The sequence below is a fragment of the Chiloscyllium plagiosum genome, unplaced genomic scaffold (assembly GCF_037043375.1).
Source record: "Chiloscyllium plagiosum isolate Xiang-an unplaced genomic scaffold, Cpla_swu_hap1 HiC_scaffold_18, whole genome shotgun sequence".
NCBI classification, from domain to species: Eukaryota; Metazoa; Chordata; class Chondrichthyes; order Orectolobiformes; family Hemiscylliidae; genus Chiloscyllium; species Chiloscyllium plagiosum.
In genome coordinates this window covers 76,110,772-76,123,861 of record NW_028270156.1, presented here as the reverse complement: position 1 = coordinate 76,123,861, position 13,090 = coordinate 76,110,772, and positions in this window count along the sequence as shown.

Sequence of the window (13,090 nt, the reverse complement as noted above, 5' to 3'; positions counted from 1 at the left end):
ACCAGCTCAAGGTAAGGATAAAGACTGTGGAGTTATCAATGACTCCACAATGTCAGGATGAAAACTCTACCAGTTCAAAACCATCACCCCTTCACTTCCATTCCACACAACAGCTTCAGGATAATCTGATTTGAACAATGAAATAATTAGAATTGATAACATTTAATAAAGAAGTATCCTGGAGATAGATGCAGAAAAAAATGAGAGCGTGAGAATTTTAAGTCCCTGTGTGCTAATGACAGGTATTAGACAGAACCAATTGATAACCAATACAAGTACTGAAGGTTTAGAGGGGAAGTGAAAAAGTAAAGAACAGAAGCAAAAATAGAGCAGATGAATGCATGTCTGGTGTATGGGAGAAAGATTTACATTTTTGGATCATTGGAATCCCTTTTGGGGTAGAAGTTACCTGTACAAGAAGGATAGATTGCACCTAAATTGGAAAGGGACTAAAATGCTGCCACGTTGGACTCAGGGAGATAGTGAGGAAAGAGATCAATCTGAGACTGGTACAGTTGAGAACAAAGGCAAATCAAACAGTCAGGGCAGGCAGGGGCAAAGCAGAGAACAAGGTAGAACTGTCAAATTAAACTGCATTTATTTCAATGCAAGAGGTCTAACAGGGAAGCCACATCAACTCAGGGCATGGTTAGGAACATGGGACTGGGATATCATAGCAATTATAGGAACTTGGTTCAGGGATGGACAGGACTGGCAGCTTAATGTTCCAGGATACAAATACAAAAGGAAGGACAGAAAGGGAGGCAAGGGAGGACGGGAAGTGGCATTTTTGATAAGGGATAGCATTACAGCTGTACTGAAGGAGGATACTCCTGGAAATACATCCAGGGAAGTTATTTGGGTGGAACTGAGAAATAAGAAAGGGCTGACCACCTTATTGGGATTGTATTATAGATCCCCTAATAGTCAGAGGGAAATTGAGAAATAAATTTGTAAGGAGATCTCGGTTATCTGTAAGAATAATAGGGTGGTTACAAAAGGGGATTTTAACTTTTTAAACATAGACTGGGACTGCCTAAGTGTTAAGGGTTGAGATGGAGAGGAATTTTCTTATTCAGTATGTGGATGTACCTACCAGAGAAGGTGCAAAACTTGACCGACTCATTAGAAATAAAGCAGGTGTCAGTGGGGGAGCACTTTGGGGCCAGCGACCATAATTCTATTAGTTTTAAAATAGTGATGGAAAAGGATAGACCAGATCTAAAAGTTGAAGTTCTAAATTGCAGAAAGGCCAATTTTGACGGTATTAGACAAGAACTTTCAAAAGCTGATTGGGGGGGCAGATGTTCGCAGGTAAACGGATGGCTGAAAAATGGGAAGCCTTCAGAAATGAGATAACGATTGTCCAGAGAAAGTATATTCCTGTTCGGGTGAAAGGAAAGGCTGGTAGGTATAGGGAATGCTGGATGACTAAAGAATTTGAGGGTTTGATTAAGAAAAAGAAGGAAGCATTTGATAGGTATAGACGGGTAATTCAAGTGAATCCTTGGAAGAGTATAAAGGCAGTAGGAGTACACATAAGAAATAAATCAGGAGGGCAAATAGAGTTAAGTTTAGAGAATCCAGAGGGTTTTACAAATGCATTAAGGACAAATGGGTAACTGGGTAGAGAATAGGGCCCGTCAAAGATCAGCAAGGTGGCCTTTGTGAAGAGCTGCAGAAGATGGGGGAGATACTATCGTATTTACTGTAGAAAAGGGCATGGAAGGTATAGAACGCATCTTGAAAGATGTCCATATTACAGAGGAGAACACGCTGGATGCCTTGAAACGCATAAAAGTGGATAAATCCCCAGGACCTGATTAGATGTACCCTAGAACTCTGTGGGAAGCTAGAGAAGTGATTGCTGGTCCTCTTGCTGAGATATTTGTATCATTGATAGTCACAGGTGAGGTGCCAGAAGACTGGAGGTTGGCTAACATGGTGCCACTGTTTAAGAAAGGGGTAAGGACAAGCCAGGGAACTATAGACCAGGGAGCCTGACATCAGTGGTGGGCAGTTTGTTGGAGGGAATCCTGAGGGACAGAATGTAGATGTATTTGGAAAGACAAGGACTGATTGGGGATAGTCAACGTGGCTTTGTGCGTGGGAAATCATGTCTCACAAACTTGATTGAGTTTTTTGAAGAAGTAACAAAGAGGATTGATGAGGGCAGAGCGGTAGATGTGATCTACATGGATTTCAGTAAGGCATTCGACAAGGTTCCCCATGGGAGACTGGTTAGCAAGGCTAGATCTCATGCGAGATTACAGGGGTGCTGGAAATGCACAGCAGGTCAGGCAGCATCTGAGGAGCAGGAAAATCTACGTTTCGGGCAGGAGCCATTCATCTGCTGTATATTTCGAGCACCACTCTAATCTTGACTCTAATCTTCAGCATCTGCAGTCCTCACGTTTGCCTAGATCTCATGGAATACAGGGAGGACTAGCCATTTGGATACAGAACTGGCTCAAAGGTAGAAGACAGAGGGTGGTGATAGAGGATTGTTTTTCAGACTGGAGGCCTGTGACCAGTGGAGTGCCACAAGGATCGGTGCTGGGTCCACTACTTTTCGTCATTTACGTAAATGATTTGGATGTGAGCATAACAGGTATAATTAGTAAGTTTGCAGATGACACCAATATTGGAAGTGTAGTGGACAGCAAAGAAGGTTACCTCAGGTTACAATGGGATCTTGATCAGATGGGCCAATGGACTGAGAAGTGGCAGATGGAATTTAATTTTGTGAAAGCAAATCTTAGCAGGACTTATGCACTTAATGGTAAGGTCCTGAACAAACAGACCTTGGAGTGCAGGTTCATAGCCCCTTGAAAGTGGAGTCGCAAGTAGATAGGATAGTGAAAAAAAAGTTTGGTATGCTTTCCTTTATTGGGCAGAGTATTGAGTACAGGAGTTGGGAGGTCATTAGTTGTACAGAACATTAGGCCACTGTTGGAATATTGTATGCATTTCTGGTCTCCTTCCTATCGGAAAGATGTTGTGAAACATGAAAGGGTTTACAATAATGTTGCCAGGGTTTGAGGATTTGAGCAATCGGGAGAGGTTGAATAGGCTTGGGCTGTTTTCCCTGAAGCATCGGAGGCTGAGGGGTGACCTTATGGAGGTTTATAAAATCATGAGAAGCATGGATAGGATAAATAGACAAAGTTTTTTTTCCCTGGGGTGGAGAAGTCCAGAACTAGAGGGCATAGATTTAGAGTGAGAGGGGAAAGATATAAAAAAGATTTAAGGGGCAACTTTTTTAGACAGAGGGTGGTGTGTGTGTATGGAATGAGCTACCAGAGGAAATAGTAGAGGCTAGTACAATTGCAACATTTAAAAGGCATCTGGATGGGTATATGAATAGGATGGGTTTGGAGGGATATGGGCCGGGTGCTGGCAGGTGGGACTAGATTGGGTTGGGATATCTGGTCAGCATGGACAAGTTGGACCAAAGGGTCTGTTTCCGTGCTGTACATCTCTGTGACTCTGAAAAGGAATTATGAGAAAAGACTAGCTTCTGACATTTAGGAAATTACAAAGTTTTCTGTCGGCATATAAGACTGTGGTTAAAGGAGAATTAAGGCTGGTCAGAGACCAAAATGGAGGCAGGGTAAAGCTGAGGTGGTAAATTAATATTTTTCAAGCAACTTTACAATAAAGGAGGATGCTGCCCAGGCTGTGGTGACAGATGAGGAAACTCTGTCACTAGAAAGGTTGAAAACTTGGAGGAGAGAAGTCTTGGATAGATTGTTGGTATTTAAAATTGACAAACACAGGACTGGATAAGATACATCAAGGAGTTTGAGGTAAGTGAGGACAGAAATTGCAGGTGCCATCCTCCATAATCTTTCAGCCTTCCACAGTATCAAGGAAGATGCCAGAAGACTAGAGAATTGCAAACATTATGGCCATGTTCAAGACAGTTTGTAAGGGTAATTACAAACCAGTTAGTTTAACTTCAATGGTGGAAAAGCCTCTAGAAACACTTATTCACAACAGAATTAGTAATCACATGGAAAAAGGTGGGTTAATTAGGAGAGTAGACATGAATTTCTAAAGGCAAAGTCATGTTTAACTAACTTACTGGAGTGTTTTGGTGAGATACAGAAAGGCTCAATGAAGTGATATACATGGATTTTCAGAAGACATTGGAAACAAGGCCACAAAACAGACATGTGAGTAAAGTTATATAGGTTCAAAAGGGACAGTAGCAATGTGGATACAAAATTTGCTGAGTGATAAGAAATAAAGTCAGTGGATATTTTTCAGGCTGGAGGAAATTTTGTAGTGGAGTTCCTTAGGGATCAGGCTGGCTTTTCCTGATGATCTGGATCTTGGACAATTTCAAAGTTTGCAAATGAAACTATGTGTCCATGGAACTCCAAAAGGTCATTGACAAGGTGATGGAGTGGCTGGATAGATAGCAGATGAGGTTCTCTCAGACAACTGTGATGAGATGCAAAAAAACCAAAAGAACTGCAGATGCCAAAAATCAGAAACAAAAATAGAAATTGCAGGGAAATCTCCGTAGATCTGGCAGCCTTTGTGGAGAGAAATCATAGTTCATGACTCTTCTTCAGAACTGTGAGGTGATACATTTTGGCCAAAAGAATATTGAAAAACATCATAAAATACAGGGTACAATTCTAAAGGAGGTGCAGGATCAAAGGAAACTGGATGTAGATGTGCACGGATCATTGAAGGTGGCAAGACAGATGAAAAGTGCAGTTAATAAAGTGTACAGCTAAAGTGTAAGGGGTACAGAGTACAAGTGTAAGGTGGTGATGTAGAACTTGCATAAAAGACACTGTTAAGACCTCAGCTGGACAGTTGAGAGTCCCCATTAGAAAAATGTGAATATATCGGACAGAGTGCAGAAGCAATTTCTAAGAGTGGTTTCTGGAATCAGAAATATCAGTTATGATTGAAAATAAAGATGAATTGAAGAAGTTGGAGCTGTTCTCCTTAGAGATTTGATAAAGGTTTTCACTTTAATTTGAAAGGCAGCTGGACTGAGTAGATAGGGAGAAGATATTTCCACTTGTAAAAGGGACATGATCAAAAGTGATTTGAAGTGATGTGTAAAAGAAGAAAGGGTGATGTAACAAACAATGTTTTTCCCTCACATGTAATTAGGGATGTGGTGAAGGTTGGTTCAAGTAACGCATTTCAGAGGGCATTAGATGATTATTTGGATAGAAATAGTGTGCAAAGGGTAAGGGGAGAAAGGAGATTGGCATGAGGTGATGATGGTCATTTAATGAGCTAGTGCAGGCACATTGAATCAAATGTCCTCTTTCTAGGCCATAACAATTCTATGATTCTATGAAGAATAAGAGGCCACTTTATTGAAGCATGGAAGATTCTTAGGGGAGTTGCTGTCTTCCAGATGTGAAGATGCAGTTGCTTTAACAAGTTTATTTTGTTCTTGGGTTTTTTTTGAGAGGTTGCAAAGGCAGAGGTGCTAAGGGTCAAGGAAGAGCCAAGTTTAACAATGGGGAGTGGCCAGTTCTCCTAGTTCAGGTTTTTTCTAGTTTGATTTAGATGCTGGAGTCCAGGAAAGGTTGCAAGCTTCAGCAAATGCTTCCTGACTGACTTTCTCTCTGAAATCTCTTTGGATGTTGTTCCCTCCTGCCTGTAAGAATCTGGGTTTCAATTTATCTTTTTGCTGAGAGTGTGTTTATGGGATATTACTGGATTGGAACAGTTCCTTAGTTAAGTTGCTGTATAGGGTCAATTAAGTTTTCCAATAGTTAAGTTATCCTAAATTCCATTTTCTCTTGTTTAGGTTTCAACTGTAGTGTTTAAATAAATAGTTTTTCTCAAAGCCAAGTGGTTTGACCAGCTGCACCGCACCTGGAATATCCACTTCACATCTGCCTTTAAAATAAGACAAGGTTAGCATCTAGGCTACTTCCTTAAAATATTTTTGAGGGGGTGTGGCCTGGTCACTAATCCATGGCCCCACATGGGCGGCACGGTGGGTCAATGGTTAGCACTGCTGCCCCACAGCACCAGGGATCCAGATTCCTCAGGTGACTTCTGTGTGGAGTTTGCACATTCTTCCTGTGTCTATGTGGGTTTCCTCCCTCCGGGTGATCCAGTTTCCTCCCACAAACCAAAGATATGCAGATCAGGTGAATTGGCCATGCTAAGTTGCCCACAGTGTTAGGTACATTACTGAGAGATAAACAAAGGGTAGGGGAATGGGTTTAGGTGGGTTACTTTTTGGAGGGTCGGTGTGGATTTGTTGGGCCTAAGGGCCTGTTTCCAAAATGTAGGGAATCTAATCTAATCTAACACAGATCACAAACCCACTGGGATTCAGGATGTATGAATCAGCCAAGATCTGCAGTTATACAAGGGCAACACAGGCCAAATACATTTCCACAATGCATGGTAGGGAGATGCCTCAACAGATGTCGCAATCACTGCAATTTCCCTTGTTTGTCTACATAGTCGCAATCGTTGTGATATGCACCCCTCCCTCCAGAAATAACAGAGAAGTTTATGCAAATAATGTAAGAGAGATGACTTTCTTTGCTTGACAAATTCAGCCATTGGAACTCTCTCATTTGCAAGCTTTGTTAAACTCCTGCATGTGTTTAATGTCCACCTCAGCCATGACAGACAGACTTTTTGTAATGGCTAGAGCTTTCTTGGTCACCATTGTGATGAAGGGGTAGGTGTGTACTGTACCTTTAAGAGACAGTGAAAGCTGGCAAGGACTGACTGCAAGCACAGAGTGTGCTGAATAATTTTAAAATGTAACATTTGGCTGGAGCTGCGTTGCCATGAAACAAAACAAATTTGAATTCGGCTAATCAGTTTAAATTATGCCCAAGATTCCAAAATCTAATTGAATTTAAATTTTAATGTTTTGATGACATCAAACCAATCAGACAGTCTGATGTTTTGGGGTATAAAAATTGGGTATTTTGAACAGTTAGCCAGAACGGCAAAGAGTACCAGTAGACTATGCCCGCAGAACCCCTCTCTGAAAAATACCTTTTCATATGAAATCTGTGAAGCAGAAGACCAAAGGAAAGAAAACAGTAAGATGCAGGAGAATCGACACTGCTGACTGGTTTTGAAAATTGAATTTTTTGTAAAACGTAATTGGGGTTTTTTATCAGATCAGTATATTGTTGTAGAGTGCGAGGTAGATAAATTGATCAGACAAAGGAGGTTTACAGAGTAGATAGTTGTTGTTTATTTTTTTTTACTTGGATTTAGCAAATAAATTGTTAATTTTTTTGAAATAGTGGAATTTGGTAGTTCTTTGTAGCTCATACTTTAACAGATGATGAGACAAGGTGCACTTTTCTGTGTGTCTGTTTTAAATTAGCTGAGGGGTTTATCCCATTTCGTAACACCATGTTCTCCCAGATTACACTTGAAGATAGTCCATCGTGCAAAGAGACCTGGTCCACACATTTTACTGGAAAAAAAGGCGCAAAGTGTTTCCATTTTCAATCCCAAGACATAGATTTGGCAATTCTTAGCAGGACAAGTTATCAACTCAAAGACCTGAAGCATGGCAATTTAACCAGCATGCACTCATTATTAAACCATCAACATCTACACTGTCTCAGCCATTTATCAGATCAATGATGACTGAACTTCAGTATCGTGAATTCATCCCTGACTCACAACATCCCGAGTGTGAAGCCCTCTGCTACAAGGTTGTCTGCAAATTAGATATAACGATGATGGTCATCGGCACTGACAAATGGAAGACACTTGTCAGTGGGCATGGTCTGTTGATCCAGACTATCCGCAGGGACACTGGAGAAGCAAGCAGAAACAGAAGGTGCAAGAGTGCAAGAAGAGGACCGTGAGAAAACAGAGGCAAGGGAATCCTGCACAGTCCCAGTCTACTGCCTTACTCTGCAGCAAATGTGACAGAGGGGGCAATGCCAGAATGAAACACCTGAGCCACACTAGACAATGTTTAACACAGAATTCCCACCAGAGAACCGGCCATTGTCTTCAGGCGTGGAAGCCTGCCACATAAGCATAACATTTGTGAATGGTATTTAATGATTAACTAAGTCAGATATTGCAAAATTTCACTCTATTTGTCAAGTTTCAGCCATACAGGTAAATGTTTGTTTGATAATCTTATTGAAAATTCTAATCTGAAGTGTTACTGTTTGCTTTTTGAAAGGTCACCCTAACAAACCTGGTAGCAAACAATCCCACCCTCGTTTTATTTACAGGATTACATTCTAGATCCTTGCATAAGAAATGTTTTAAGGATCTCTGCCATAATATCATAATTGGGAATAAACTCACTGAAATTCACAAATGGATCAGGGAGAATTATTCTCCAATGAGTTTGCATCAAATTTAAGAATCAGGTTTTGACATAACTGCATGCAAGAGTGGTATCTAATAAAACGTAGGAATGAAAGCTATGGAGTGCCACAATACGATAACTGTAATTCCTAGGCCCACCCCACCCAAACATCCAGAACTGGCAGAACCATATTCAGGAAAGTGGAATGAGTAGGGCGGCACAGTGGCACAGTGGTTAGCATGGCTGCCTCGCAGCGCCAAAGACCCGAGTTCAATTTACGCCTCAGACAACTGCCTGTGTGGAGTTTGCACATTCTCCCCGTGTCTGCGTGGAGGTTTCCTCCAGGTGCTCATTTCTTTCCACAGTCCAAAAATGTGCAGGTTAGGTGAACTGGCTAAAAATTGTTAAAATTGCCTGTAGTGTTAGGTGAAGGGGTAAACGTAGGGGAGTGGGTCTGGGTGGGTTGCTCTTCGGAGGGTCAGTGTGGACTTGTTGGGCCAAAGGGCCTGTTTCCACACTGTAAGTAATCTATCAAAACTTCCCTGGAGCCCTAAGGAACTACAGCCAGTCTATAAGTATTCTGAAGGATACAAACCCGTTACCTCTGTTTCTGTCTCCACACATGCTGCCAGGCCAGCTGAGTCTCACTAGCATTTCATAATGTCTCTATCTTGTAAACCAAACAGGGAGGCACGTATAATTCACGAGGGTGCTTAAAGATTTTGTGCAAGCCCAGACAAACCTTTTTTAATTCTATGCTAAACTTCTGTAAGCAGATAAGTCAATTAGAATTTTAAGAGTAAACAGATATTTTGTGCCCACTTCTGAACTTAACTAGTATGTTATTTTGCTTTCATTTTCAGATTTCAGTTTTATTTGATTAGTTAAACATAGATATCTGTATAAAGTGTATTTCAGATGAAGCTTCAACATTATGATGTTTGCAACTAGCTTTATTGGCTGCAGCTAAATTATCTCATTAGAAGGCAATACCACTGAAAACGAAGTTATATGTGAACAAATATAAAATTCATATCTATGTCTATTCCCAAATGTGATTCAGTTAAAATTCTTAAAATGCTTTCAGATTTCAAGGCACATTATAAATGAAAACTGTACTTTGTTGTTACCTTGTTCGCCTGAACGATCATCCCTGGAAAATTAATTATTTGAGTGAAAAACTTCAACTTGAATTTCCTTCTCACTTCTATAATACCTACTGTTTGAACACAAGCTTCAAATTTCAATTCTACCATAGTAAAGTCTCTCTTTTCTGGTATTCATTTTCCTTCATATTTTCTCATGTCATGGGTTTGAACAACAAACACACACAATTGTCTCAGTCTTGGGTCTTTTCAAAGGCATTCATATTCATTCACTGGGAAGCAAAACTGTAAATAACACTTTAGGTACAATATACCAATACAATTCAGTGCTTTATTTACATTTCAGCAGGACCTTGCTTTGTAATGTACTTCCTACCTTGTCATAAATCTTGGAGCACGCACACAATTCCTCACCCTAAAAAATAAAAACATAGACAAAAAGACATTCCTTGCACAAGTGCAAAGGAGCAAAGCGAGACAACAACGTAATAAAGCATGGAAGCCAACCCATGTCACAGAATCCCTACAGTGTAGAAACAGACCATTTGGCCCAACAAGTCACACCGTCTTTCCAAAGAGCAATCTACCCAGACCCATTCCCCTACCCTACATTTACCCTGACTAAGGCATCTAACCTACGCATCCCTGAACACTATAGGCAACTTAGCATAACCAATTCACCTAACCTGCACATCTTCAGACTGGGAGGAAACCAGAGCACCCAGAGGAAACCCACACAGACACGGGGAGAATGTGCAAAGTCCACACAGTCGCCAGAGGCTGGAATCAAACATGGATCCCTAGCACTGTGAGACAGCAGTGCTAACCACTGAGCCACCGTGCCACCCTGATTCCTCATAAATGGCATAGCATGAACATATAAAAAGGCTTGCGGTTATGCCGTTTCTTGGACAATTTGAAAAGACCACAAAATTCTTGACAATCAAATAAGAACTAGAAGAAGGAATAGAGCAGTATTTAATATAGGCTTTGGATTCTCACCTATCGGGTGACAACTCCATGTCATCATTTTTCCAGAAGGTGAACTGCGCTAGGGAAATAGTGCCAATCAGGGAATAACATTCCTGATGAAGGGCTTTTGCCCGAAACGTTGATTCTCATCTCTCGGATGCTGCCTGACCTGCTGTGCTTTTTCAGCACCACACTCTGGACTAATCTCCAGTATCTGCAGTCCTCACTTCCACCTAAAGAATAACATTGGCCAAGTCACCAGATGTATGTTTCAGAGAGAAAACATATTTGAAGCTTACTAGACTGCTGAAACAATGACGAGAGATGTTTTCCCAGGAATTAACCAGCAAACATTTTTTATTTTCATCTGAATATTTCTCCTATCTTCTTCAGATGCAATGTTTTAATCCAACATTAATGATCCTTAATAGCTGTCAATATCTTGGTGTTGCTCTCAAATTGTGTACTTGTTCAACTTCATAAACTGCCAATGTATTTTTCCTTTTGTCTTCCACTGCCGCCTTCAAATTTATCAATAGCTGCTTGATGTTTTCGTTTCTCTATCCTATGTACAAGAATTGGCATTGTCTTTTGGCGACTGCCAGCAAAACCTCTTGTGCCTGCTGCATGCCTTCCTCAAATACCCCTCACTAGTTGTCCGTTGTCCAACTGATCCTCATTATGTGTGTCAGAAACCACATCTCTGTTGCCCTCATCTTTCATATGTTTCAACATTTGCATCCATTTAGTAACATTGACCACATTTTCTAACTTTTTGGAGGGTTGCTTTTGTCAGTGTTAGCCACTTCCCGATATCTTGATTACTTCCCCCATCGCATATTAAAGGAGACCGGGTACAGATGCCTCACCCCCGGGGAGAGGGTCGCGCGGGCAGCTGTGACAGACCTTCCCATGAGACAGGGTCGCGCAGGCTTATGGCGGTTACACGTGCACCAGCCCCGGGGAGAGGGTCACGCGGGCTTATGGCCATTACTCGTGCGCCAGCCCCAGGGAGAGGGTCGCGCGGGCTTATGGCGGTTACACGTGCGCCAGCCCCGAGGAGAGGGTCGCACGGGCTTATGGCTGTTACACGTGCGCCAGCCCCGAGGAGAGGGTCGCGCGGGCTTATGGCAGTTACACGTGCGCCAGCCCCGGGGAGAGAGTCGCGCAGGATTATGGCGGTTACACATGCGCCAGCCCCGGGGAGAGGGTCGCGAGCGCTTATGGCTGTTACTCGTGCGCCAGCCTCAGGGAGAGGGTCGCGTGGGCTTATGGCCATTACTCGTGCGCCAGCCCCAGGGAGAGGGTCGTGCGGGCTTATGGCGGTTACACGTGCGCCAGCCCCGAGGAGAGGGCCGCACGGGCTTATGGCTGTTACACGTGCGCCAGCCCCGAGGAGAGGGTCGCGCGGGCTTATGGCGGTTACACGTGCGCCAGCCCCGGGGAGAGAGTCGCACAGGCTTATGGCGGTTAAACATGCGCCAGCCCCGGGGAGAGGGTCGCGAGGGCTTATGGCGGTTACACGTGCGCCAGCCCCGGGGAGAGAGTCGCACGGGCTTATGGCGGTTAAACATGCGCCAGCCCCGGGGAGAGGGTCGCGAGGGCTTATGGCGGTTACACGTGCGCCAGCCCCGGGGAGAGAGTCGCACGGGCTTATGGCGGTTAAACATGCGCCAGCCCCGGGGAGAGGGTCGCGAGGGCTTATGGCGGTTACACATGCGCCAGCCCCGGGGAGAGGGTTGCACGGGCGGCCATTACACGTGCGCCAGCCCCGGGGAGAGGGTCGCGCGGGCAGCCATTATACATGCGTCATCCCCGGGGGGAGGTTCGTGCGGGCAGCCATTACACATGCGCCAGCCCCGGGGAGAGGGTCGCGCGGGCAGCCATTATACATGCGTCATCCCCGGGGGGAGGTTCGTGCGGGCAGCCATTACACATGCGCCAGCCCCGGGGAGAGGGTCGCGCGGGTTTATGGCGGTTACACGTGCGCAAGCCCCGGGGAGTTGGTCGCGCGGGCTTATGGCGGTTACACATGCGCCAGCCCCGGGGAGAGGGTCGCACGGGCGGCCATTACACGTGCGTCAGCCCCGGGGAGAGGGTCGCGCGGGCAGCCATTGCACATGCGCCAGCCCCGGGGAGAGGGTCGCGCTGGCGGCCATTACACATGCGCCAGCCCCAGGGAGAGGGTCGCGCGGGCGGCCATTACACATGAGCCAGCCCCGGGAAGAGGGTCGCGCGGGCGGCCATTACACATGAGCCAGCCCCAGGGAGAGGGTCGCGCGGGCGGCCATTACACATGCGCCAGCCCCGGGGAGAGGGTCGCGCTGGCGGCCATTACACATGCGCCAGCCCCGGGGAGAGGGTCGCGCGGGCGGCCATTACACATGAGCCAGCCCCGGGGAGAGGGTCGCGCGGGCGGCCATTACACATGCGCCAGCCCCGGGGAGAGGGTCGCGCTGGCGGCCATTACACATGCGCCAGCCCCAGAGAGAGGGTCGCGCGGGCGGTCATTACACATGAGCCAGCCCCAGGGAGAGGGTCGCGCTGGCGGCCATTACACATGCGCCAGCCCCAGGGAGAGGGTCGCGCGGGCGGTCATTACACATGAGCCAGCCCCGGGAAGAGGGTCGCGCTGGCGGCCATTACACATGCGCCAGCCCCAGGGAGAGGGTCGCGCGGGCAGCCATTACACATGAGCCAGCCCCGG